The following is a 23,623-nucleotide window of genomic DNA, read 5'->3' as shown; positions in this document are numbered from 1 at the left end:
CCATTCATTTTGTTAACTGGTACCCAGCAACCTTCAGACCAGCCTTGTGAGGCTTGTGGGAGTCCTAGAGCAAAACAAATGATGTGTTTGTAGGAGACTAACTAACCTTTCTATAGAGAGGTCATATTAGTGTGAGGTCCAAACTTTTCCGACGCTACAGACAGAAGTTGGCAGATCGGCTGTACTGACTTCAGAGGAGTTCCGTGTTGCTTGTGGGGGTTGTAGAGCAAAACGGAGAACCCCTTCGAGAAGACCGATTTTTGGGATGTCTCATGCTCTGACAAACACCGCTCAAACACTGCCACCTTTCACCGCAGATGCGGAAGGGCGACATCGGCGCAAAAAACTGATATCGCTCGTTTAAACGGACGGATGTTGATGGGGATTTTTATTATTATGCTAAATCGACTCTAGGGGGTTTTAAGCACTGGATACAAGTCAGTATTCAACTTCCATTTGTCGGGATATGACATGGAAACCGGTCACTAGGGGCAATAGTGAGCGTTGTTACCTTCAATTAGGTTTCGGTTTTGCTTGAGCTGTGTGGACAGGGATGGCAGGTGTACGTAAGCATCTGCGTTTGATTTCAAATGTTGTAAATTCAAATCTAGCAAAAATAAAGTAATTTTTTTAAAGCCTATCGCAAACGTTAACCCTTACCTTGACCATTCGGGGGGTTAATGCTTAACGTAATCATCTGCGTCTGATTCTACAGGTTGCAAGTTCGAATCCAGCAATAGGAAGTTGTTTTTAAGATTTTTGTTTTAAGCCTATCCCAAAGCTTAACCCTTACCTTAACCATTCAGAGTTAATGCCTAACCTTAAGATTTCGGAGTTGATGCCTAAACTTAACCCTAACCGTAAAGATTTTGAGTTTAATGCCTAAACTTAACCTTAAACGCTTTGAAATGTGACATTTGCAACAACTTCGAAATTTGACATTTGAGAAACATGGATGAACGTCTAATTCTGAGGTGAGACTGTAAGAGATAGTTGGGACATAAAGCCTGAGGTGGAATGGGGGTTGTTTGAGGAGGGGGCGACCCTGGTAGTTTTGGAGGGTCCCGAGGGCTCAGAGCTGGGCATCAACTACAAGAGCTGGCAGGTCGGGTCTCGCTTTCTGGGGACGAAGATGATCCCACCAGGCCTCCACTTCCTCCACTACCGCTCCTCCAACGCACCAGACCTTGGGGGTAAAACAGGCCCTAAAACAGGCCTCTGAAGCAGAGAGATCAGGCTGGCCAACTGGGACCCCAAAGAGGAGGATCTGGACATCTGCCTCCCAGAATGAAGAGGAGGTGGGCCGGGTCTGGGTGGACCTACAAGACCTGGACCCTTTCTGAGGCCCCTACCCGTACGAGGTGATGCAGAAGTGGGTCTCCCTAACTGCCCAGGTGAACCAGGAGCTGGCCACAAGGCTGCAGCTTCTCTTGGGTCGTGTGTGTGCCTTCAGCGACGTGATCCCAGAACTTCAGCTCACACACACCAAGAACCACGAGGAGCAGAACCTGCCCAGGAACGATAAAGTGTCAGAGCATGAGGGAGGGGCTGGACAGGCCGCACAGGATGAAGCCGAGAGAGGGGACTGAGCTGAGGTTCTCCCCCATCCCCAGGCAGACTTACCCTCCTGGAGCCACCCCAGCCCAGATCACCCAGTGTAGCCCAGACCTGAGCTATGCCCTGGACATTCTACTGGAGAAACACCAGCAGCAGCCACTCAACGTGCTAGGTCAGGCGGAAGGAAGATCTATGTGATATATTTTACTGGTTTATGTGGATTTATGGAGCAGATAAAGTGAATTGGAACTTAGACTTTACTCTATAGGCAGCGGAACATCAAAAGAGATTGGGGCTTAGACATTTGAATTGACATGATTGCAACCATGCAGTAGTCATATGTCTGTCTGCCTCAGGTGCCTATCCTCAACAACTATTAACCACATTTAATAGGAAAACTGACAACAACAGCCTTTGCTCTAAGAGCAATCCTGGATATGTCACACTACTGTTTTGGGTTCGATCATCACCAGTTGGAAATTAACTGTCTTTCTGATTGCCTCTCTCTGCTTCTCTCCTATGCCTTTCCCTCCCCCCCTCCCTCCTCTCCCCAGGTGAGCTGCAGTTTTCTCATTGGGACTGTGTACGTACAAGGGCTTTGAGCACGGGAAGTGTGCCCTGGAGGCCCTGCGTCAGCGCCCGGACCTATACCTGGGCCTCAACACTTCCAGCAGCTGGGAGAGATACCTCCAGACTTCTCTGTGGACATTGTGTCTCAGGACAACTACCTCACCTTCACGCTACAGGTGAGCTGGCATCAATGAAACCCCATTATTACTGATGTCTGTATTATAGAATATCTTCCCCAGTTCTAAAAGACAAAACAGACCACACCGATGATTGGTTAAAAGCAGCAGGTGGCCGTCCTATCGCATCTGACCACAGAACACAGTCCGTCCTTTTCTATTCATTTCCTGATGATTCTAAATGTTGAATTGCCTCAGTTCGTCGGCACCCATCAGGTGATCTGCTGCACACGGCCAGCGTTTGTTTTGGTGTGTCTCGTGTCTAACTTGCTCTCCATTTCCCTTCTCTCCGTCAGGACTTCTTCCAGTTTGCCAGTGGGCCGGGGGTGGACGGCACCCCGCGGAAGAGGGCAAAGAAGTTCAAGGCCCACCTGACCACTTTGAAGTAGACCCTGACGATAGTGACCCTGTCGAAGTGGAACTGCCTGAGGGGATCACACTGGACTGAGCATGCTCTGAAGAACATCCAGGTTAACAGGTAAGGGGGGGTCAGGAAATAGGACTGAAACCTTCAAAGAAGATACCTCTTTTTACCTCTGTTTTCTTTGTCTCTCGTTTCCTTCAACTGTGTTGCCTTGAATGGGATTTTGACCACTCTTAGGAAAAACAACTGTCCTCCAAGGCACTTGATGCTGGGGTGTCACTCTCCACAGTGAGCGTTCTGGCCATGCTGCCCCCTCCCTGGCTCTCTGTCTTTAACTTCTCTGCCAGTCTACTCATAAACAAGCACTTGTCCATCTGAAATGAATGGTCCAATTGGAATCAGGAATGAGGTCAGTATGGCACTTTCTAGGTGGATCGTTCTTAGGTTCTAGGGGAGAGTGGGAAAATGTTGAAAACCTCACTGATACCTTCTAGGGGTCCTTCTGTGTTCATGCAAGCACCTATCATCAAGAATTAGTCATTTTTTTGGAATTGCCTGTCTGACAGTACATCAGAAAAAGCCCAAGTAGGCTACCGTGTTTCATTTGACACCATATCTGAAACGCTCATGTATTTTTTACAAGGTGTTTATAAGAAATGCTAGTGGGAAATGACCCTAGAACAGTTAATTCTGAACATTATAAACTCTCTGCCTTGATCTAACGTGGCCACTGAAGACTTGTTGTTCAAATCAAATCATATTTTATTGGTCGTATACACATATTTAGCAGATGTTATTGCGGGTGTAGCGAAATGCTTGTGCTCCTAGCTCCAACAGTGCAGTAATATCTAACAACACACACACATCTAAAGGTAAAATAATGGAATTAAGATGTATATAAATATTAGGACGAGCAATGTCGGAGTCCAGAGTGTGTGTGTGATGGGATGTATAGACATTGTGGACAGTATGTGAATAGAATATGTAGTATATCTGAAGAATACGTAGGATAGAATAGTATATGTACAGCAATAGTTGAATAGGATGGCCTTGACTAGAATACAGTATATACTGTACATGAAGTGGGTAAAACAGTATGTAAACATTAAAGTGACCAGTGTTCAATTTCTATGTATATAGGGCAGGAGCCTCTAAGGTGCAGGGTTGAGTAACCGGGTGGTAGCTGGCTAGTGACAGTGACTGAGTTTAGGTCAGGGTACTGGGCGGAGGCCGGCTAGTGATGGCTATTTACATTTACATTTTACATTTTAGTCATTTAGCAGACGCTCTTATCCAGAGCGACTTACAGTTAGTGAGTGCATACATTATTTTCATACTGGCCCCCCGTGGGAAATTTAACAGTCTGATGGCTTTGAGATTTCACAACCAGCCGTAATGTGTGTCTAATATAGCAGTAACATTACCACTCACTGTAACATTGTGTAACTAGTCATTCCCTTTGATTAAACACAACTTTTAAAACCATGTGTGCTTTTTGGTTACTCTGTTCTGTAAATGTTATTTACAGATGATGTCCACTAGATGGCGGCGCTGATCTTCAGTGTAGCTCTGTTACTTTTGACTAGAGATCAATCTGGAGGGAAACATGTTTGGTCTCTGATAGCGTCAATGGATTAATAAAACCATCACATTTTCTAGAGTGAGGATGTCAATTATACCTTCAAAATATCTTTCCCCTATCGATCTGTGACACCAGTGCATCACTGTTCCAAAGGTGCCGTATGGTACAGGTTTCCATTAGACCAGCCTCTTTAACACTGTTCAAAATGTGTGTGTTTCAGGTTTGCTCTGAGAGGAAAGATCCACCAGCAAGAAATTTTTATGGAGATGCTGTCCCTGCCTTTGTGTGTGTTTGCATTCACAGCTGAATAGATCAGTCCCTCAAGGATTCTGCAATCAAATTTTTTTGTCAAAATCAGCAATTCCCCGCTTATTATATGAGTGCTTGCAAATTTGACCAATCACTGCACTGTTTCCGCATTAAAACAGTCAAATGATCGCAATTTTGTCGCATGGTTCAAAAAAGCCACACGTCAACAAACTTTTTCCCTCGCCAGTGCATTTTCCCAACAAATTGGACAAAATCATTGCATATTGCCATGCAAAATGTCAGAATTGCCGCAGCAGAATCAAGCATTTCTGCCTGCAAATATCACCAAAAAAAATCCTCTAAATCTTGGAGGAATAGAGAGACTCCCCACTGTTTAGTGTTGGCAGGGGGTGGTATGTGTGTATGTGTGTCTCCCCCTCCATTTAGTCTGCCTTTAGTCTACTTTGTCAAGTGGTAGTTAAAGTGAGACAGTGATGCAGTGAGCTCCATTGTGAGAGTGGTCAAAGCCATCCTAAGAACATTTAGGAGTTGATGGAGCTGATTTCACGACGTTCATGAGGCCTGAAATGGTGTGTGTGTGTGTGTGCGTTCACGTGCGTGTGTGTTCTTGCACACGTGAAAAGAATACCCTCTCATTGACTGAGGGGTTGGGAACAGGCCCTAATGTTTGCCTGTTGATCCATCCGCCATTCATCCATTTGTCTTTCATCTGCCACTTCTGGGGGGTTTCTGTCCCTTAGCTCCAGTGATACCCTTTGATGAGGTCCTGCTCTGTGAAACAGTCTGTGGAACCAACCAGAAGCTGAAAAGAGGAGAGCCTCCTAATGTAATTACCTCAGGGAATGGAATGTCTACTATTGATGATGATTCACCCATAGTTCTAATTCTATGGAGATTCTATAGTTCCACCAACCACATAATGTGTTCCGCAGTCTCAGGCTTCACTTGGTATGCCATCAACTCCATATAATGTTTTTTGTTTTGTTTTTTTGAGCAGATAGAGATATTCTGGAACTCATTTCCGACCTATCTGATGAATGTTCTGAACTGGTGGTCCATCAGATGACCCAAGTCCTGCTCTGAGGTTGGAATGCCAAATATAGAGAGTAGGCTAGACTGGAATGGGCTTTCTGTGAGGAATAGAGAAGGCATTAAGGCGTTGAAAATGCATGAAACTCAAGTGAATTCAGTTGTTCCCACATTATGTAAGTGGTCAGTGGTGGTCCATTCCCAAGCCTGCAGAACTGGACCATACACTGAGTCATGGACCGTGATTCTTCAATCTCCCTCAAGGCGAGACGCATGTCAGCTGACCACAGGCTTACAACAACTATGGCTGGAATGAATAACTGACTAATTACTACCACATTTCCTCCACAGCGATGGAAGGAATCTCAACCAGACATACAAATACATAGGAATCAATGGAGGCTGTTGGGAGGAGCTATTGGAGGATGGGCTCATTATAATAGTTGGAACCGAATGAATGGAATGGTATCAAACACCAAACATATGGAAATCACGTTTGACTCCGTTCCATTAATTCCATTCCAGCCATTACAATGAGTCCGTCCTCCAATGGCTCCTCCCACCTGCCTCCACTGATAGGAATATATTGGTGTAGGACCTAAAGCTTTAAAGCTAGAATCCGTAGTTGCTACATCCATTTTGGACTTATGAATTAATTATATATATCCAATGATTCTTGAAGAATATAACTTATACATGCCTCATGAGCTTAGTTCAACTGTCGTACCCCATCAGGACCCAAAATGTAAGCTTATTTTACTCCAATGTTTGTAAACAATGTAAATGTACTCAAACACTATATAGCCTCAAAGCATGGTTAAAATTATCATTTTGATATCATGGATGGTCAGTCCCTGTATCCGTAGCTTTGTCTATGAATTTGAGTGGGTATATTCCTCCAGGCCAATCCCTCAGCTTTTTACCAAAACAGATGTGGGGTGCCGCTTTGTTATTCTTTCAATTAACAACAACTTTAATGGATAAGCTGTTTCATATCTTTATCAGACATGTGAACACCATACTGTGGACGTGCGAGGGCATTTGACTTCAGGAGTACAGCTACTCACCAAGCTCTCCAATTAGTTTGGATATCCAGTCAGACGGACCATTACTGTGTCCCATTTCATTCCAATAACCCCCCACCCCTTCTAAAACTATCCTACTTGGGTCCGGAATAGCAACCATTTCCTTTTAATATCCCTGATTTGTTTTGTTTGGGGAGCCCAGCCCGTACTGCCTGTCACACACACACAGAAAACACAGAGGGTCTAGCGAGCAGGGTGCGGAGGTTGATTGTGTGGAACCTGAATACATAACCACCCAGGCCCTGTCAGTCAGTCAATTTACTCCATTAGATGTGGAATGGTCATCTCCATGGAGCTCACAGGCTGGTCAGGCTGCCAGTAAAAACACTGGCCTCTCGGTCTCTCACTATACCCCTTCAGAGCAGAAGCTAACGCATGAGTGGAGTTTGTGTGTGTGTATGCACGTGCGTGAGTGTGTGCATGTGTGTGTGAATGAGAGAGAGTTATGGATCAATCTGCATAGGCATATTTCTCAGGTTTCATTGAAGAATTGGCATTGTCTCTCTTTCTCACGTTGTCAGAGTGTGGGTTTTTAGTAATTGACCATGTCCCCATGATTACATGTGAGATGGACTGGTATTAGGTAGGTATTTGTGAGGGTGGGGCAGGAAGCCTAGTGGTTAAGGATGTTGGGCCAGTAACCGAAAGGTCACTGGTTCAAATCCACGAGCCAACTAGATGAAAAATCTGTCTGTGCACTTGAGCAAGGAACTTAACCCAAATTGGGCCTCTAAGTCGCTCTGAATAAGTACATCTGCTAAAATGTAAGTGTGTGTTGGGGGTGTGAACGTTTAAACCAAATTGGGATCATTCATGTTTAGAAAAAGTTCCTTAACCCAAAACATTTAAATCACAGTACAGTTATTAGTTATAGGAGGAGATGTGCATCTGTAGGTCCAGGTTGCGGGCCTGACTGTTTTCTATACTGGGTATTGCCAACCCAGACAGTCTTTCCTGAGACATTGTGCATTACATGTCCGTTGCGCTGCACACAATTTAAACTTAGTCTAGAATGATGCATGCCAATATATACCAGAGATAATGGCCTGTTGATATTGCTAGCAGCATACCATTTACATTTACATTTACGTCATTTAGCAGACGCTCTTATCCAGAGCGACTTAGAAATTGGTGCATTCACCTTATAGCCAGTGGGATAACCACTTTACAATGTTTTTTTTTTTTTTTTTTTTTTTTTTGGAGGGGGGGGGTGGGTTGGGGTAAGGGGGGGGTAGAAGGATTACTTTATCGTATCCCAGGTATTCCTTAAAGAGGTGGGGTTTCAAATGTCTCCGGAAGGTGGTGAGTGACTCCGCTGTCCTGGCGTCGTGAGGGAGCTTGTTCCACCATTGGGGTGCCAGAGCAGCGAACAGTTTTGACTGGGCTGAGCGGAAACTATGCTTCCGCAGAGGTAGGGGAGCCAGCAGGCCAGAGGTGGATGAAAGCAATGCCCTCGTTTGGGTGTAGGGACTGATCAGAGCCTGAAGGTACGGAGGTGCCGTTCCCCTCACAGCTCCGTAGGCAAGCACCATGGTCTTGTAGCAGATGCGAGCTTCAACTGGAAGCCAGTGGAGTGTGCGGAGGAGCGGGGTGACGTGAGAGAACTTGGGAAGGTTGAACACCAGACGGGCTGCGGCATTCTGGATGAGTTGTAGGGGTTTAATTTTTAGGCAGGGAGCCCAGCCAACAGCGAGTTGCAGTAATCCAGACGGGAGATGACAAGTGCCTGGATTAGGACCTGTGCCGCTTCCTGTGTAAGGCAGGGTCGTACTCTCCGAATGTTGTAGAGCATGAACCTACAGGATTGGGTCACCGCCTTGATGTTAGCGGAGAACGACAGGGTGTTGTCCAGGGTCACGCCAAGGCTCTTCGCACTCTGGGAGGAGGACACAACGGAGTTGTCAACCGTGATGGCGAGATCATGGAACAGGCAGTCCTTCCCCGGGAGGAAGAGCAGCTCCGTCTTGCCAAGGTTCAGCTTGAGGTGGTGATCCGTCATCCATACTGATATGTCTGCCAGACATGCAGAGATGCGATTCGCCACCTGGCTATCAGAAGGGGGAAAGGAGAAGATTAGTTGTGTGTCGTCTGCGTAGCAATGATAGGAGAGGCCATGTGAGGATATGACAGAGCCAAGTGACTTGGTGTATAGCGAGAATAGGAGAGGGCCTAGAACTGAGCCCTGGGGGACACCAGTGGTGAGAGCACGTGGTGCGGAGACAGCTTCTCGCCAAGCCACTTGGTAGGAGCGACCGGTCAGGTAGGACGCAATCCAAGAGTGAGCCGCGCCGGAGATGCCCAGCTCGGAGAGGGTGGAGAGGAGGATCTGATGGTTCACAGTATCAAAGGCAGCAGACAGGTCTAGAAGGACAAGAGCAGAGGAGAGAGAGTTAGCTTTAGCAGTGCGGAGAGCCTCCGTGACACAGAGAAGAGCAGTCTCAGTTGAATGACCAGTCTTGAAACCTGACTGGTTTGGATCAAGAAGGTCATTCTGAGAGAGATAGCAAGAGAGTTGGCTAAAGACGGCACACTCAATAGTTTTGGAGAGAAAATAAAGAAGGGATACTGGTCTGTAGTTGTTGACATCAGAGGGATCGAGTGTTGGTTTTTTGAGAAGGGGTGCAACTCTCGCTCTCTTGAAGACGGAAGGGACATAGCCAGCGGTCAAGGATGAGTTGATCAGCGAGGTGAGGTAAGGGAGAAGGTCACCGGAGATGGTCTGGAGAAGAGAGGAGGGGATAGGGTCAAGCGGGCAGGTTGTTGCGCGGCCTGCCGTCACAAGTCGCAAGATTTTATCTGGAGAGAGAGGGGAGAAAGAAGTCAAAGCATAGGGTAGGGCAGTGTGAGCAGGACCAGCAGTGTCATTTGACTTAACAAACGAGGATCGGATGTCGTCAACCTTCTTTTCAAAATGGTTGACGAAGTCATCCACAGAGAGGGAGGGGGGGGGAGGAGGATTCAGCAGGGAGGAGAAGGTGGCAAAGAGCTTCCTAGGGTTAGAGGCAGATGGTTGGAATTTAGAGTGGTAGAAAGTGGCTTTAGCAGCAGAAACAAATGAAGAAAATGTAGAGAGGAGGGAGTGAAAAGATGCCAGGTCCGCAGGGAGTCTAGTTTTCTTCCATTTCCGCTCAGCTGCCCGGAGCTCTGTTCTGTGAGCTCGCAATGAGTCATCAAGCCACGGAGCTGGAGGGGAGGACCGAGCCGGCCGGGAGGATAGGGGACATAGAGAGTCAAAGGATGCAGAAAGGGAGGAGAGGAGGGTTGAGGAGGCAGAATCAGGAGATTGGAGGAAGAAGGATTGAGCAGAGGGAAGAGATGATAGGATGGAAGAGGAGAGAGTAGCGGGAGAGAGAGAGCGAAGGTTGCGACGGCGCATTACCATCTGTGTAGGGGCAGAGTGAGTAGAGTTGGAGGAGAGCGAGAGAGAAAAGGATACAAAGTAGTGGTCGGAGACATGGAGGGGAGTTGCAGTGAGATTAGTAGAACAACAGCATCTAGTAAAGATGAGGTCAAGCGTATTGCCTGCCTTGTGAGTAGGGGGGGGACGGTGAGAGGGTGAGGTCAAAGGAGGAGAGGAGTGGAAAGAAGGAGGCAGAGAGAAATGAGTCAAATGTAGACGTAGGGAGGTTGAAATCCCCCAGAACTGTGAGGGGTGAGCCATCCTCAGGAAAGGAACTTATCAAGGCGTCAAGCTCATTGATGAACTCTCCAAGGGAACCTGGAGGGCGATAGATGACAAGGATATTAAGCTTAAATGGGCTAGTGACTGTGACAGCATGGAATTCAAATGACGAGATAGACAGATGGGTCAGGGGAAAAATTGAGAATGTCCACTTGGGAGAGATGAGGATTCCTGTGCCACCACCCCGCTGACCAGATGCTCTCGGGGTATGCGAGAACACATGGTCAGATGAGGAGAGAGCAGTAGGAGTAGCAGTGTTTTCAGTGGTAATCCATGTTTCCGTCAGCGCCAAGAAGTCGAGGGACTGGAGGGTAGCATAGGCTGAGATGAACTCTGCCTTGTTGGCAGCAGAACGGCAGTTCCAGAGGCTGCCTGAGACCTGGAACTCCACGTGGGTGGTGCGTGCAGGGACCACCAGGTTAGAGAGGCAGCAGCCACGCGGTGTGAGGCGTTTGTATAGCCTGTGCGGAGAGGAGAGAACAGGGATAGGCAGAGGCATAGTTGACAGGCTGCAGCAAATGGCTTCAATAATGCAGAGGAGATCAAATAAAATCAAATTTTATTGGTCACATGCGCCGAATACAACAGGTGCAGACATTAAGAGAGAGAAGAGAGAGCGGGGCCTCCCTCACCACAACTCCCAAATATAACTCTCCCAACTTCCACCTCAGAAACTATAATTGTTGTAAACTACAGCGGTTCAATGTTTTCTAGGAATAGACTAACTTAGTTTATTCAGCTAGCTAACTAGGTACAGTATTATTCCGTGAAAATCGTCCGGGCACCTAGTCATAAGACGCCACAGCCAGCTAGCATGCCGGACTCCAACAACACGGTTTAGCGCCAATACTCGGCCACAACAAACCACCAGTGTATCAACACGCAAGCAGATCGTTCGTGTCCGTGTCTAACGTTGTGGGTTAGTCCCGACAGCTTGAGCGAGTCCGTCGTCAACTTATTCAGCCAGTTAGTTAGCTAGAATAGTTAGCAAACTAGCTAGCCATTGCTTTCAGACAAAGAAGAACCCCTCCTTTCACGGCACGAACACACAGAGAGAGCCAAACTAACGTTAACTAGTCACCCATGTCCCGAATTCCTTGAACGACTCGGGCTACCAATATGTAAAAAACAAAACACAAATGTAGGTTATGACTTACCCCTAGCAGCTACTGTTAGCTAGCCAAGTGCAAAGCTAGCCACTGAATTGACGCAGCCAGTTCGCGTCTGTTTGCTAGGTCGTTCCAGCTACTGTTTACTAGTAGCTATCCAGGTAGCAACAAGCTAGCTAAATTTCAAGCACAGTAGCCACTTGCTACCTAACGTTAACGGTTCAGACAATGAGGTTAGAAAACAGCTGAATGGTAGGCAATTATTGTATGTAATTATTGTAGGCAGCCAGCTGGCGTAATTACAGGCACTCTCAGGCGTGAAACAACTATACCGTTGCTAATAGCTACTCGCCAGCTAGTCCAGGTGGTGGGTTAGCTAGCTAGCTTCGTGCTACACCGGGCACAGCCGAATACAATACTAACCTACAATAATTACATACAACAACCCACGATATCTACCTACAATACCTAACTACAATCTAAATACATAGTTTAAGCCTTACTCGACAAAGCCCAAGCTATGTATAAAGCCAAGCTTACCCGACGCCAAGCTTACCCGACGACCTCCTCCTTCGACCTATTGATAATACCAGACTGCATCCCACTGCTGGCTTGCCTCTGAAGCTAAGCAGGGTTGGTCCTGGATGGGAGACCAGATGCTGCCAGAAGTGGTGTTGGAGGGCCAGTAGGAGGCACTCATTCCTCTGGTAAAAAACCCCACCAACAATTCCCCAGGGCAGTGATTGGGGACATTGCCCTGTGTAGGGTGTTGTATTTTGGCTTGGATGTTAAACGGATGTCCTAACTCTCTGGGGTCACTAAAGATCCCATGGCGCTTATCGTAAGAGTAGGGGTGTTAACTCCTACTAAATTCCCAATGTGGCCCTTATACCATCATGGCCACCTAATCATCCCCAGCTTCCAATTGGCTCATTCTTCCTCTCCCCTTTAACTATTCCCCAGGTCATTGCTGTAAATGAGAATGTGTCCTCAGTCAACTTACCTGGTAAAATAACAAATGCTGGTTCACCAGTTGATCTATATTTATTTATTTATTTTTAAGCCCTCAAGAACTGTTGTCCGCTAAAGATGATAATCTGTTTATATCTGTCCAGAATCCAGACGACCTGTCCCCAGAGCTTCCTATACAGTTCATCTCTTTCCGTAACGTGATGAGACCGGCGATTAAGGAGAATGAGAGGCTCAATTAAAGATGTTGCAGAACTGCTGTACTTTCAGCAACACTCCCTTCTGCCCAGTTTCTCTGATGTTGCTACGGCAATCAAGCTGTTTTTACCATCCCTGTAACTGTCACTTCTGTGGAGAGATCGTTTTCTAAACTAAAACTCATAATGAACTACAAGAAGAAGCATTAGGCTTTCAGTCTGATATGCGCCTTTGAACACCTGAGTAAGCTCCACTCATTGCACAGGCGCCGTCGTAGCCTTGACCACGGCATTTGTTCACTGATATCCCCTTATACTTTCAATCAGTTGAAAAACGCAGCATCATATGAGGCTAAATGCATCATACCGTCTGTATTTCTATATATCTTCAAAACTTGATTGCTGACATGCAAAACATTTTGGGACTACACTGTATAAACAATGGACTAACGAAACAAATACCAAAAGCTAGCTTTTGGGCGGAGTCTTCCTTTAACTACCATCTTTGCTGAGTGGGTGTGGGACAGCAGTTAGGGGAGCGCCGTCTGGTAGCCATGACATTGGCCCATAGTGGTCATACCCAGGACCATATCTGCATTGTGAATTCAAATGTCATTTTATGATTTTTTCTTATAGTTAAACTATAGAAAAAGTGCAGTTTAAACGTTAAGAAATGTTTTACATTTGTCACATCTCTAGTGTGTGTATGTGTGTTGCCTATAGGACTAGCTGCTTTTTACAGCGCTATATGGACCACTTTGGTTCTGAAGCCAAATGTGTGTTTATAAACCTTCACCAATGTGTATTTTCTCTGATGGTGAATGGTAAACAGCTCGGTCCGTCCTTCATGTAATGCACAGTCAATCAGCGTTAACTACACTGTAAATATTATATGAATGATGCCATGTGAATGTGCATTGAAGAATGGTGTGTATGTGCAGTAGGGATGTGAGAAATGTAAAACATTTCTTAATGTTTCAACTGCCATTTTTTTTTAAATTTAACAAAAATGTTTACATCATAAAGTTACATGTGAATTCATAATGCAGATATGGTCCTGCGTATGACCGCTAGGGGGCAGTTCCATCTACCACAGGCTACCAGACGGCATCTACTCCTGGCTACCAGACGGCCCTGACCTTACTGCTGTCCCCCACCCACTCTGCAACAATGGTAGTTAATGTCGTTTTTGGGTTCTCTGCTGTGTGCCTCTCCTCCATGTTCTTAGTGGTCAGTACATGGGACTTCATGTCCCACTGTTCATCAATGTGATGGCTCGTTGCAGTGATGTATGACAGTGTGTTCATATACGTCCAACAATCTGTTGTTAACGCCACGTATGGGGTGTTTGAGAGCTCTTGCTTTGTACTTGCAGAGCAATTATTGTAGAATTTCTCCATCTGGACCGTCACGGTTTTTCGACATGGCATCTTGTAGCCTGGTTCTAGATATGCCATCAGGGTATTGACACCGACATCCTCTACCATTGACCATAGCTGCATATCAACTGCAATCATTTCTGTAATCAGCGCTGTGATTTTCTCCCTCCATCCCTTATCGCACTTCTTTCATGTGAAGAGTTTGTCTAATGTCTGCTGTTGGGTCTCACAGTTAGGGATTTTTTCTCAAAGTTAACGATCCCAATTTCATTTAAACGTTCACACCCCTAATGTACAGTGAGAGTCAGTGAAGGATATGGCCATGTGTGTAACTGTAGATTGTGTGTGTGCAATGTGTATGCAAGTGTGTGTGTATGTGGTAGTCAAGCCTTTACCAATGTGAGCCCACTGGGGCAGTCCCAGCACTCAGCTCTCCCACGCGGCTCAGACGGCCCCTCTATCTCCCTCCCTCTCATACAGTCTAGGTCCCCGAGGGCCAGTTGTGGAGCCCCCTCCCTCTGGTTGTAAGTGTGTTGATGACCGAGCTGGAATTCCTCTCTGCTCCCTCTGGGCTCCACAGCCACGGATGCTTCACATGTCTGACTCGCATGACCCAAACGTGAGGCAGGCACATGCACTCTCCCAAGGAGTGTTTGCGTGTGTGTGTGTCTGTGTGTGAGGAACAGTGCTTGAGAGAGCGTGTGTGTGTGTTTGAAGCTCAGTATGTGTTGGTAACTATGCTCGGAGGAGAGCTGTGGGTGTGAGTGCGTGTGAACAATGTCTTCTGTTATAGTAATCTGCAGAAGAAATTAATGGCAAGAGCTGAAAACAAGGCTGTGGCCCTTTGAAGCCTGGTCAACAGCCGGCATGTGTGTCTTTGTTAGAGAGAGAGAGAGACCTGTTGCCACAAGAAAAGGGCATCCAGTGAGGTAGAACAGACACCATTGTAAATACAACCCATATTTCTTTATTTTCCCTTTTGTACTATTTGCACATCATTACAACACTGTATATAGACATAATATGACATTTCAAATGTTTTTATTCTTTTGGAACCTTTGTGAGCTTAATGTTTACTGTACATTTTTATTGTTTATATCACTTTTGTTTACTATCTACTTCACTTGCAGAGAAAGAGAGAGATATAGTATGAAAGCCTGCTGTATTGGCCTCCTTACTTTAATGAAGTAACGCTTCAACAACTACTACCTAAGTGAATCTACCAAAGTGGTCAAAACATTGCTACTTAATAATTAAACCTCTATGAGCATCTTACAAGGTGAATTTATGTTCCTTTATTTTCATATTGTAAGGTAATGAATACCCTGCAGCTGTAGGCCAGGATAAGAGGGCAAGAAATCATATCCTTGAGTTTAGCCATGAGATCCTGACACTTGGGATAGCGGCTGACTGGGGACATATAAGAATACCAGCATACACACATGTACGCCACACGTGCAGGCACACATACTCACTGTCACTGCCGTCGTGTTTGTGTGTGTGTTTGCATTCACAGCCAAGAATAGATGATCAACACTTTTCATTCTGAGGAGGACTCAGAGACGCCCTGTTGTTTAGTGTTGGCAGGGGGTGGTCTGTGTGTGTGTGTGTCTCCCTCCTTTTGGTCTGTGCCTTTAGTCTACTTTGTCAAGTGGTAGTTAAAGTGAGACAGTGATGCAGTGAGCTCCATTGTGAGAGTGGTCAAAGCCATCCTAAAAACATTTGGGAGTTGATGGAGCTGATTTTACAACATTCATGAGGCCTGAAATGGTGTGTGTGTGTGTGTGTGTGTGTGTGTGTGTGTGTGTGTGTGTGTGTGTGTGTGTGTGTGTGTGTGCGTTCACGTGCGTGTGTGTTCTTGCACATGTGTAAAGAATACTCTCTCATTGACTCTGAGGGGTTGGGAACAGGCCTTATGTTTGCCTGTTGATCAAGCCGCCATTTGTCAATTCATCCATTTGGTCTTCCACTTCTGGGGGGTTTCTGTCCCTTAGCTCCAGTTATACCCTTTGATGAGGTCCTGCTCTGTGAAACAGTCTGGAACCAACCAGAAGCTGAAAAGAGGAGAGCCTCCTAATGTAATTACCTCAGGCAATGGAATGTCTACTATTGATGATGATTCACCCATAGTTCTAATTCTATGAAAATGTGTTCCACAGTCTCAGGCTTCACTTGGTATGCCACAACTCCATAGAATGTATTTTATTTTTATTTCCTGAGCAGATAGAGATATTCTGGAACTCATTTCCCACCTATCTGATGAATGTTCTGAACTGGAGTTGAAAATGCACTGAAACTCAAGTGAACTCAGTTGTTCCTACACTATGTAAGTGGTAAGTGGTGGTCCATTCCCAAGCCTGCAGAACAGGACCATACACATGGACCATGGTCCTTCACTTTCCCTCAGGGTGAGACGCGTGTCAGCTGACCACTGGGGTTACAACAACTATGGCTGGAATGAATAACTGACAAATTACTACCACATTTCCTCTACAGCAATGGAAGGTATCTCAACCAGACATACCAATACATAGGAATCAGTGGAGGCTGGTGGGAGGAGCTATTGGAGGACGTGCTCATTGTAATAGCTGGAATGGAATTAATGGAATGGTATCAAACACCAAACATATGGAAATCACGTTTGACTCCGTTCCATTAATTCCATTCCAGCCATTACAATGAGTTTGTCCTCCAATGGCTCCTCCCACCAGCCTCCCCTGAAAGGAATACACTACATGGACCAAAGTAGGTGGACACCCCTTCAAATTAGTGGATTTGGTTATTTCAGCCACACACGTTGCTGATAGGTGTATAAAATCGAGCACACAGCCATGCAATCGCCATAGACAAACATTGATAGTAGAATGGCCCATACTGAAGAGCTCAGTGACTTTCAACGTGGCACCTTCATAGGGTTCGTCAAATTTATGCCCTGCTAGAGCTGTTAATATGAAGTGGAAACGTCTAGGAGCAACAACGGCTCAGCCATGAAGTGGTAGGCCACACAAGCTCATAGAACGGGACCGGCGAGTACTGAAACGCGTAGTGCGTAAAAATCCCAAGCCTAAGATCACCATGCGCAATGCCAAGCATCGGCTGGAGTGGTGTAAAGTTTGCCGCCATTGGACCCTGGAGCAGTGGAAACACGTTCTCTGGAGTGATGAATCACGCTTCACCATCTGGCAGTCCGACGGACGAATCTGGGTTTGGCGGATGCCAGGAGAACGCTACCTGCCCCAATGCATAGTGCCAACTGTAAAGTTTGGTGGGGGAGGAATAATGGTCTGGGGCTGTTTTTCATGGTTCGGTCTATGCCCCTTAGTTCTATTGAAGGGAAATCTTAAAGCAACAGCATGCAATGACTTTCTAAACGATTCTGTGCTTCCAACTTTATGGCAACAGTTTGGGAAAGGCCCTTTCCTGTTTTAGCATGACAGAAATGGTTTGTCGAGATCGGTGTGGAAGAACTTGACTGGCCTGCACAGAGCCCTGACCTCAACCCCATCGAAGACCTTTGGGATGAATTGGAACGCCGACTGCGAGCCAGGCCTAATCGCCCAACATCAGTGCCTGACCTCACTGATGCTCTTGTGGTTGAATGGAAGCAAGTCCCCTCATGAATATTCCAACATCTATTGGAAAGACTTCCCAGAAGAGTGGAGGCTGTTATAGCAGCAAAGGGGGGACCAACTCCATATTAATGCCCATGAGTTTGGTATGAGATGTTCGACGAGCAGGTGTCCATATACTTTTTGTCATGTAGTGTATATTCCAATGGTCCAAAATATGAATATATTGGTGTAGGACCTAAAGCTTTAAAGCTGGAATCCTTAGTTGCTACATCAATCTTTTTTACTGATGAATTAATGATATATCCCCTTTGATTCTTGAAGAATATAACTTATAAATGCCTCATGGGCTTAGTTCAACTGTCGTACCCCATCAGAACCGAAAATGTAAGCTTGTTTTACTCCAATGTTTGTAAACAATGTAAATGTACTCAAACACCATATATCTAAAATGGTTGAAACTATAATTTTGATATCATGGATTGTCAGTCCCTGCATCCGTAACTCTGTCTATGAATTTGAGTGGTTATATTCCTCCAGGCCAATCCCTCAGCTTTTTACCAAAACAGATGCGGGGTGACGGTTTTGTTATTGTTTCAATTAAGGACTCTTGCTTTAATGGTTAAACTATTTCAGATCTTTAACAGACATGTGAACACCCTACTGAGGACGTGCGAGGGCATTTGATTTCAGGAGTACAACTACTCACAAAGCTCTCCAATCACACTGAAAAATATATATAAACACAACATGTAAAGTGTTGGTACCATGTTTCATGAGCTGAAATAAAAGATCCCAGAACTTTTTCATCTGCACAAAAAGCTTATTTCTCTAAAATGTTGTGCACAAATTAGTTTACATCCCTGTTAGTGAGCATTTCTCTTTTGCCAAGATAATCCATCCACCTGGTAGGTGTGGCATATCAAGAAGCTGATTAAACAGCATGATCATTACACTGGTGCACATTGTGCTGGGGGACAATAAAAGGCTACTCTATAATGTGCAGTTTTGTCACACAACACAATGCCACAGATGTCTCAAGTTTTAAGGGAGCATGGAATTGACATGCTGACTGCAGGAATGTCCACCAGAGCTGTTGCCAGATAATTTAATGTTAATTTCTCTACCATAAGCCGCCTCCAACATTGTTTTAGAGAATTTGGCAGTATGTCCAACCGGCCTCACAACCGCAGACCACGTGTAACCATGCCAGCCCAGGACCTCCACATCTGGCTTCTTCACCTGCGGGATTGTCTGAAACCAGCCACCCGGACAGCTGATGAAACTGTGGGTTTGCACAACCGAAGACTTTCTGCACAAACTGTCAGAAACCGTCTCAGGGAAGCTCATCTGCTTGTTCGTCGTCCTCACCAGGGTCTTGACCTGACTGCAGTTTGGCGTCGTAATCGACTTCATTGGGAAAATGTTCACCTTTGATGGCCACTGGCACGCTGCAGAAGTGAGCTCTTCACAGATGAATCCAGGTTTCAACTGTGAAGATGGCAGACAGCGTGTATGTATTGCGTCGTGTGGGCAAGCAGTTTGCTGATGTCAATGTAGTGAACAGAGTGGGGTTATGGTATGGGCAGGCATAAGCTACGGACAACGAACACAATTGCATTTTATCGATGGCAATTTGAATGCACAGAGATACCGTGACAAGGTCCTGAGGCCCATTGTCATGTCATTCATCCTCCACCCCTTGTAAAACCATCCAGGAATTGCAACTATTTTCCTTTTAATATCCCTGATTTGTTTCGTTTGAGATATACACACTAGTGGCGGTCAGTGCCGTTTATGATGAGGGAGGACAATTTTTTTTTTCATGAGCATGGCCTTATTTCTATTACAGCCAGTGTTTTTTCAGGGGAAGTTGTTAAAGGCAGGTCGATTTGTTGCTAAAAGTTGCTAAATGACGTTGTGATGTCATTGCGTGATGACGTCATTACGTAATAACGTAAAACTGATTCATTACATAGAATACACAATAACGTTACTCAAATTGACTGGCCATCTCGGCGACAAATATGATTTGATATTTGTTAGTTTAGATTTGTTTGTTTATTATCACATATTTTTGTTGTAAAAGTAATATAAACACAACACATTTTATATGATCAGATATTTTGATTTTTAAACACAACACATTTTATTATTGAACAATTACACATTACACATTATTGAAAAATTACATGTTATTTATTTTCTTATTAACTAGTAAACCTACACATTCTGAACAATTATAGTTTTAAGTAGTGTATTGGTAGTTAGTTAACATGCTACCTAACTGATCAACAAATATAGGTACAAGCTAATAACAAGGTATATATGCTATCTTATTGAACAAGCAACTTAACTCAAATAATGATGTGTGTGCTAGGCATCTCTCTCCAGCTCTCTCCAGGTTGTTGTGCTGCTTGGCTGGCCTGCTGCTGCCTATGCACGAGCTGAGCGCCTGCTGCTGATGTCACTCACAATGCACTTTCGCAGCTAGGCACGTGTGTGACAGAGAAAATCGTTTTTGTGTCATTTAGAGGGAAAATGCATGCATTTTAGCATTTGAGTCACTTTTCAAAAGTTGCTAAAAGTTCCAAATAATTTTTTAGAAGTAGCTAAATTTGTTGCTAGGTGCTGTTTAAAAAAAAAGTTGCCAGGGTAGTCTGAAACGTTGCTAAATCTAGCAACAAAATTGCTAAATTGGCATTACTAATTACAGCATGTTGGATGACTGTCATTCATATTCCATTCACCCAGTTCAATGTAACATCAATAGGTTTAGGCTATAACATGATACTCAAAATGTCTCTGTACCCATCATGAGGTTGCTACAACCTAACCTGTGAATGAAAGTTTACAACGTAGGTGCACACAGTTCGAGTGAAAAATGAGAGATGACAGACAGTGACACATGGACAGAAAGTGACACATTCAATACTGCCTGCATCTAGCTTATTTAGGGTGTAATCATTAGTCCAACAGTTGCAAAGGAGAGTTTCTATTGGACAAATGCAGGTATTTTTATCCCCGTTTCTTTTGCTTCCGTTTAAGAAACGTTTTTTTCAACAGAATCGGCAGAATGAATACACCCCTGATCACGCATAAACATAGTTCACTTTCATAGCAGCCACATTGTATTCCCTCTCACCTTTTCCCTTCGTTTGTGGACTTCAATGACCAACACATCAGCTGTATGTGACCAGGTGAAAAAACTGAAAGTGAAAAAAATAACAATCTCTCTCTCTTGCTTCTCCTTCATTTTTGAAGAAATTAATTTGTTGAAAACTGTTAAACTATTGTCTTTCTCTCTCTTTGAGTCAACTACTCACCACATTTTATGCACTGCAGTACTAGCTACAGTGGGGAAAAAAGTATTTAATCAGCCACCAATTGTGCAAGTTCTCCCACTTAAAAGGATGCGAGAGGCCTGTAATTTTCATCATAGGTACACGTCAACTATGACAGATAAAATGAGATAAAAATTCCAGAAAATCACATTGTAGGATTTTTAATGAATTTATTTGCAAATTATGGTGGAAAATAAGTATTTGGTCAAAACAAAAGTTTCTCAATACATTGTTATATACCCTTTGTTGGCAATGACACAGGTCAAACGTTTTCTGTAAGTCTTCACAAGGTTTTCACACACTGTTGCTGGTATTTTGGCCCATTCCTCCATGCAGATCTCCTCTAGAGCAGTGATGTTTTGGGGCTGTCGCTGGGCAACACGGACTTTCAACTCCCTCCAAAGATTTTCTATGGGGTTGAGATCTGGAGACTGGCTAGGCCACTCCAGGACCTTGAAATGCTTCTTACGAAGCCACTCCTTCGTTGCCCGGGCGGTGTGTTTGGGATCATTGTCATGCTGAAAGACCCAGCCACGTTTCATCTTCAATGCCCTTGCTGATGGAAGGAGGTTTTCACTCAAAATCTCACGATACATGGCCCCATTCATTCTTTCCTTTACACGGATCAGTCGTCCTGGTCCATTTGCAGAAAAACAGCCCCAAAGCATGATGTTTCCACCCCCATGCTTCACAGTAGGTATGGTGTTCTTTGGATGCAACTCAGCATTCTTTGTCCTCCAAACACGACGAGTTGAGTTTTTACCAAAAAGTTATATTTTGGTTTCATCTGACCATATGACATTCTCCCAATCCTCTTCTGGATCATCCAAATGCACTCTAGGAAACTTCAGACGGGCCTGGACATGTACTGGCTTAAGCAGGGGGACACGTCTGGCACTGCAGGATTTGAGTCCCTGGCGGCGTAGTGTGTTACTGATGGTAGGCTTTGTTACTTTGGTCCCAGCTCTCTGCAGGTCATTCACTAGGTCCCCCCGTGTCATTCTCAGATTTTTGCTCACCGTTCTTGTGATCATTTTGACCCCACAGGGTGAGATCTTGCGTGGAGCCCCAGATCGAGGGAGATTATCAGTGGTCTTGTATGTCTTCCATTTCCTAATAATTGCTCCCACAGTTGATTTCTTCAAACCAAGCTGCTTACCTATTGCAGATTCAGTCTTCCCAGCCTGGTGCAGGTCTACAATTTTGTTTCTGGTGTCCTTTGACAGCTCTTTGGTCTTGGCCATAGTGGAGTTTGGAGTGTGACTGTTTGAGGTTGTGGACAGGTGTCTTTTATACTGATAACAAGTTCAAACAGGTGCCATTAATACAGGTAACGAGTGGAGGACAGAGGAGCCTCTTAAAGAAGAAGTTACAGGTCTGTGAGAGCCAGAAATCTTGCTTGTTTGTAGGTGACCAAATACTTATTTTCCACCATAATTTGCAAATAAATTCATTAAAAATCCTACAATGTGATTTTCTGGATTTTATTTTCTCAATTTGTGTGTCATAGTTGACGTGTACCTATGATGAAAATTACAGGCCTCTCTCATCTTTTTAAGTGGGAGAACTTGCACAATTGGTGGCTGACTAAATACTTTTTTTCCCCACTGTAGCTGTAGCTTATGCTTTCAGTACTAGATTAATTATCTGATCCTTTGATTGAGTGGACTACATGTCAGTTCATGCTGCAAGAGCTCTGATAGGTTGGAGGACGTCCTCCGGAAGTTGTCATAATTACTGTGTAAGTCTCTGGAAGGGGGTGAGAACCATGAGCCTCCTAGGTTTTGTATTGAAGTCAATGTACCAAGAGGAGGATGGAAGCTAGCTGTCCTCCGGCTACACCATGGTGCTACCCTACAGAGTGGTTGAGGCTACTGTAGACCTTCATTGCAAAACAGGTGTGTTTTAGTCAATTATTTGGTGAATATATTTAGAATAGTTTTATCTAAAAAGGATAACTTTTTCATTTTTTTATTTTAATTAAATTCACGGAGGAGGATGGTCCTCCCCTTCCTCCTCTGAGGAGCCTCCACTGATGCACACACACACACACACACGCATGCAGGCACACATACACACACACAGAAAACACACAGAGGGTCTAGCGAGCAGGGTGCGGAGGTTGATTGTGTGGAACCTCAAAACATAACCACCCAGGCCTGTCAGTCAGTCAATGTTTGTTTTTTACTCCCATTAGATGTGGAATGGTCATTTCCATGGAGCTCACAGGCTGGTCAGGCTGCCAGTAAAAACACTGGCCTCTCGGTCTCTCACTGTACCCCCTCAGAGCAGGAGCTAACGCATGGAGGGAGTGTATGTGTGTGTGTGTTTACGTGTGCGTACATGTTTGCGTGCATCAGTGTGTGAATGAGAGCGAGTTATGGATCGATCTGCATAGGCATATTTCTCAGGTTTCATGGAAGAATTGGCATTGTCTCTCTTTCTCACGTTGACAGTCAATCTGTTGAAATCCGTTACCACTTTGTGGTAAAGCGAGGCACATAATTGTAATGAATAGCTTGTCAGAGTGTGGGCTTTTAGTAATTGACCATGTCCTGATGATTATATGTGGGAAGGATTGGTAAGGGATATGTGTGTGTATGTGGTAGTCAAGCCTTTACCAATGTGAGCCCACTGGGGCAGTCCCAGCACTCAGCTCTCCCACGCGGCTCAGACTGCCCCTCTATCTCCCTCCCTCTCATACAGTCTTGGTCCCTGAGGGCCAGTTGTGGAGCCCCTTC

General features: G+C 45.0%; 1 pseudogene across 1 annotated transcript; it reads left to right on the top strand.

Annotated features, from left to right (window-relative positions):
- The first annotated feature begins 466 nt into the window (after positions 1 to 466).
- On the top strand, positions 467 to 2,985 carry LOC311149509 (protein AAR2 homolog; annotated as a pseudogene). The gene is made up of 5 exons: positions 467 to 497; positions 975 to 1,751; positions 2,117 to 2,303; positions 2,600 to 2,781; positions 2,905 to 2,985. The product of its transcript is annotated as a protein AAR2 homolog (transcript).
- The last annotated feature ends 20,638 nt before the right edge of the window (positions 2,986 to 23,623 follow it).

The sequence above is a fragment of the Coregonus lavaretus genome (assembly GCF_964263955.1).
Source record: "Coregonus lavaretus genome assembly, chromosome: 22".
Taxonomy (NCBI): domain Eukaryota; kingdom Metazoa; phylum Chordata; class Actinopteri; order Salmoniformes; family Salmonidae; genus Coregonus; species Coregonus lavaretus.
This window is presented reverse-complemented; position numbering and strand designations above follow the sequence as displayed.